Source organism: Aedes albopictus, chromosome 1, assembly GCF_035046485.1.
Source record: "Aedes albopictus strain Foshan chromosome 1, AalbF5, whole genome shotgun sequence".
In the NCBI taxonomy this organism is placed as follows: domain Eukaryota; kingdom Metazoa; phylum Arthropoda; class Insecta; order Diptera; family Culicidae; genus Aedes; species Aedes albopictus.
In genome coordinates this window covers 212,146,857-212,152,488 of record NC_085136.1, presented here as the reverse complement: position 1 = coordinate 212,152,488, position 5,632 = coordinate 212,146,857, and positions in this window count along the sequence as shown.

The following is a 5,632-nucleotide window of genomic DNA, read 5'->3' as shown; positions in this document are numbered from 1 at the left end:
TGATAAACAATCCAGTTCGGAAGGCAACTTATGACACTTTTTCGAGAAACAACAGAAAGCAACAGTAAAACTAGTTCTTCTGTATGCAAACGACAGCGCGGGAATTACCAGCAGGGAAATACGATTCAACCGAGGTAATATCCGGATACCAAAGCTTCATGGTCACGTTCCCACAGGAGACGACATCAACTGAATCAACTACATCATCTTCAAGACAAACCAGTACAACAGAGAAGCAACGATACCACTCATCTGAGACCTGATACTAACCAATTGATCTGGGCATTGAACAAGAAGAGGCACATATCAAAGGCAGACGAACAACACCTACGACGAATCAAGAGGAGCAGCAGCGAGTACCAATGAAGTCAATCTCTTGAGGAAGAATGTAAGAGGGTTAATACAAAATTTAATGTTTATTTGGGAGATTTAGATCAGCTAACTGTATTGGAAAACATTTTGAGACACTTTACAGGAAAAATGGAGAATAGTATAGCAGTTTCAGTTTATATATTAACAATCATCGTTAGCATCATCATTTAAATGCTGAGTTTTTTTTTCGGAGGATACATTTTACCCACATACTTACATTTGAACGTGATTTTATACACGTTCAAACTCCGCTAAGTGGGAGGGCATGCAAAGACCTAAATATTCCCACGCCTTCCGATATTCAAAGTCAATTCAACTGAAACAAAAATGCATTTTCACCCCACATTCCCAACAGCTGCCCGGGAGATTTTAGATTCAATTTTCATCGTAGGGTCTACCTACCTCACGCGCGGCATATTGGAAGCAACGAAAATCGCACATTCGTTACTGACCTAGTTTTTATGACCCATCATCGTCCGGTGGTGGCCGGGTGCGATCGTGTTGCACCGCGTTAGGTCCGGTCGGTGTGATGCAATTTCAATTACGCTTGGGACAACGATGGGTAATAAACCCGAAAGAATGATATAGAACCGCGACATCATATTGATCGCGCTGGAACAAAGATTGTTTATTTTTGTTTCGAAATCAAGGCGACGAATTGGCCGGGTAAGGTTCTGAACTCAGGTGAACCTTAGCTGGAATGTTCTGAAATTGAGACACCGTATTGGCGGCATACGGCGCCGGACTTGTTTTGCACTCGATTTGTTTTGACTTCGAGTAAACTGAAAGAAAAGAATGTGGGGGTATAATTTCAACCAACATCCGCGGCCGGGGGCCGGCTAGGGTTCACTGTGCCCAAGTAAGGTACATTTCAATAACAAAGCGGGTGCTTTGTTTTGGAGAATTTGGTGCCAAATTCCAAAGACGATGAGGATGATGATGGTGACGATGATGATGATGGGGAGAATGATAATGACGTCGATGGTTGGTTCAATTCTTTCACACACCCAAGCCTTGTATACGCTCAAGTGAGGCGGGGCTAGAAGATGTAGGCCTTGGTGTAAAGATTCTCAGTAGGTTTTGTGCGAACACGCCCAAGTCAGGCGTGGTTAGGAGATTTAAGTTTTTCGTTGGTATTAATATTCTTGGTAGGGCTTGGGATACGCCCAAGATAGAAGAGTCGTGATGTTTTCAAGAAGAGAAGGATTTTAATCACGATGAGGACAAGTAGGATAGGTAGAGGTCTAGGTTTTGGACTTATTAGTATTTTCATTTGGTAGGGTTTTGGATACGCCCAAGTTGGTTCGGGCATTGTTAGGAATTATCATGACATCTTCGGCAAGACGAGAATGATCGTAGGAATTTTAGACACGCCCAAGCTGGTTCGGGTATTGCTAGGAAATTTAGGCTATAAATACGGAGGCTTTGGCTTCAATCGGGGAGTCAGTGAAGACAGTTCGTAGAGAACAGTCAGTTGTCGAGAGTTCGGTGACAACGTTAACGCAGGCAGCACATCGGATAAGTCTTGAGCTCCCATGTGGGACACCTCTGGATACTGTCCAAATAAAAGCTGTAGGTAGGACGTAGTAGTCGGGTCAAGAAGAAGCTGGAAGTGTCTCTAGTAGTTCGGTGAAGAAATACAGATAATGTTAAGATGAGATAAGTGATGGTTTGTGATACTTCAATATAGTTTATTAAAACTGTGTCGGACTGTAATGAAATGAAAGATATCACATTCCGTGTAGTGTTTAATGCAGCCCCTGGACGGTACAGGGCGCTTCACTTGGTATCAGATTTAAACAGGTTGGCGAGAAAAAAATCTTTGTCGTTTTCTCATCGGCGTGCGAAATTTAGTTCGGCGGCGTGGAAAAATATGAACAGCGGCGCGCCGGGTCAATTTTACTGGCGGCGGCGGCGTGAAAAAAATCGTCGGCGACGGCGGCGCGGCGCGGCGGCGCACACGTCTAGTTTCAAAGCGTTCCAATGCGGTACAGGGTGTGTTAGGTGGTTTCAAGGGGAGTTTGAGGGGGATCCAGAGGTTCGCAGGTGAATTTCACGTAGATAATGAAATCTTCACTTGACAGCACATGTTTGCATGAGGCTATGCAAGCATAATTTTCATTCATAATACTCAAATTGATCAATGATTAGATGCCTAAGGCTAATGAGTTCAAACGTCATTTATACTGCTTCGATGACCCTTACTCAAGGAAGTTCTAGGAGACCCTTCAAGAATCATTGAACTCGCCATTCGTATTTACCTGGGGTTGTGTTAGTATTATACTGGGTCAACAAGGTCATTTGTTTTTGAACAAAGCTTTTTCGATTCCTTTTAGCATCCAAAACAACTGTACAAAATTTGGGAGTTGCCGGGGCCCGTGGCGCAGTGGCTACACGTTCGCTGCATAAGCGGATGGTCATGGGTTCGATCCCAGCCCCGGCACTTCGTCAGTTGCTCGTCCCCCCGAGAGCGGCTGGTACTTGACCCTTTTCTGAGCTCTTATAGCGATATCGGCGAATGGCAACCCATAATGGACGACCCCCAATCGGCCTGAAAAACGGAAAAACAGCTACACATCATTTCATCATCGTGCTCATCATTCTACCAAGGACAGGGTAGAAAAGTGAAAGCAGCACAAAGGCAGACCAGTTCGATATAGTAGAATAAGAATATAATAGTATACATTTGGGCGCTGTATAAAGTGTAAGTGCAGCCGCCAATTGGAATCGCTCACGTAGTGCCCTAGTGGACAGAAGAGCTGTAAAATAGGTTAAGTGGTTATGGTTAAGAATAAAAAAAAAATTGGGAGCGATTGGTTGCGTTTTCGTATTCCGCGTTGCTATTGAAATTTGTGTGGGATTTAGTATAAAAACAAATTTGTTTTTTCTTTTGGTTCCATTTTGTTCCCATATCAACTGTGCATAATTTCAGAATGATTGGATAAACTGTATTTTAGCACCCGCCGTTTTCATACGTTTCACATGTTACCCCTTATTTATAGATTAGGAGGAAAAATGAGTTCTGTTGGAAGCTTTACGACGAGCTAACCATTCGAAGACCGCAAAGCGATCTGACGCATGTGAAATAAGTTATTGAGCTTGAGCTTGAGCTTGAGCTTGATTGACCGCCCGTACACAGCAAAACTAATCTTGTGATATCACATCATTTTCGCTGCACATCAGTCGCGTCGTAAAAGTGATGTAAACATCTACATCATTTTCATGCAACAAATTAGCCGCTGCAGCTTGAGAGTGAGTCTAGCAATCGCTAGAACCGGATCTATAGATTAATCATATATAAGTAAAATATTGGCATGGATTCGTACACTGATCCGTAGATTGTGAGGCATATCCCTTACCTCTCAGCTATTTCACCGAGTTAGAAGGAAGGTGATAAATATGATACTGCTTCTAGGTATCTGCTGGAATGGGTTTGTTGATACTTTCCGGTGCCAACCAGGGTGTGCATGGTGAGTGTGATAATTGTTGGAAAACGATGTAACCGAGTGAAATCACGTTCGAAAATGAATACATCACCAGAAATTACGCGCCTGGATATTACAAAATTATTTGCTGTGTAGATGCTACGCCAGACCAGCTACACTCACACAAGGAACCAATGCGATATCTGCCGGAGACAAGCAGGTATCTTCAGTGTGTGAGCGTTAGTGATCTTCTATTTTTAGGCGACAATGGTCAATGTGGGGAAGGGTAAGGAAATGATGATTGAAATCGTTTGTATCCACATCTGACCGAATATACCTCTGCGTCAGCACAAATTCATGCGGATGTCGGAGTGTTGGTGGGACGTGGCGACGTGGTTCACACATTGGTGGATACCAGGGTAAGGTCATAGTATTGTGTGTTATTATTATTTTGAAGCTGTGCGACACAGTTCGCTTGATTGAGACACTGTGCTGTGAAAGTTTGGAAGGAAGGGAAACGGCTTTTTAAACCCGTTTCTGTTCTAGCGATGGCAATGAACATGTGGATATACATGAGTTGTATGTAGAGAGCAGAGAGAGTGTATATAGAAAAATACAAAGTAAAAGGAAAGAGACGGGCCAGGGATTGAACCCAGGACCTTCTGCATATGAATCAGAAGCGGTAGCCACTAGACCACCAAGCCCGTCTTGTCGCATGTGAAATAATTTATTGACTGAAAACCGAATAACAAGGATATGGTGTATAACATGTATGGAATAACAATAAATAATAAAATCTCATTACTTTATGGATCGGGAAAGGCTTAATATTGTTTCCCCCTAAACGTCGAATCGTTTTGCGGTCTCCGGAGGTCTGATTCCTAGTGAAGTTTTCTACATAAATCATTCATCGACTTATTTTCAGAGACCATGAGATGACTCCTTGTGATTTGTGAAAAAGTATTTTTTTCCATAGTAAATCGTATGAAAACTTGAAAAAGCGAGCGCTAAATATAGTTTCTTCGGTCGACCTGAAATTTTGCATAGTTGATATGGAGTCAAAATGAAAATCAAAAGGAATTGTCCAAAACTACGTGGACTTTTTAGGACAACTCAGCACTCCCCACCACCTCCCCCCTCGTAGACTTTTGACCATACAAAATTTTCGAAATTTGTATGGAGCGTAGACTTTGGCCAGAACCCACCTTCCCCCTTATATTCTACGTAGTTTATAGAGAGGCCCAAAAGTATACAGAAACGAGAGTTTTTCCATGTTTTATATTTCCCCATACAACCGTTCCCCCACGCTAATGACTGAACCTCAAGGAGTTTTCGGAAACATCTATACAATCATAGAACCCACCACTTGATAGAGCATAGCTACCTGAGGCTGAGTGAGTATGAACCTTATCATAATGTAAGTTAGTCATAAATCTGTTAGAAGCCACTGAATACGTTGGTAGATCCGATGACCTACCCTCAAGGGAGTTCTTGGAGGTCCTCCAACAGAAAATGAACTCATAACTTGTCAGCACATAGTTACATAGGGCTATGCAAGCATGAATTTTGTTCATAATGTTCCAATAGCCCACTGATTACGCTAGTAGATCAGGTGGCTTAAACACAAAATGCGCGTTCTTCCTACGAAAGGGAAGAACAAAGAGTTAGATAGCCGAGGGATAGAAATCTCGTCGATGTAGTATTTTTCTCGATTTTCTAAAATATACAGCTAAGGTTTGTAGGTGTAGGTTTGTGAAGTTACCTTTTCTAAAGATGTCAAGAAACAAAACCCCAAATCTATGTGATTTGGTGGATAACACGAGGAAATTCCTAAA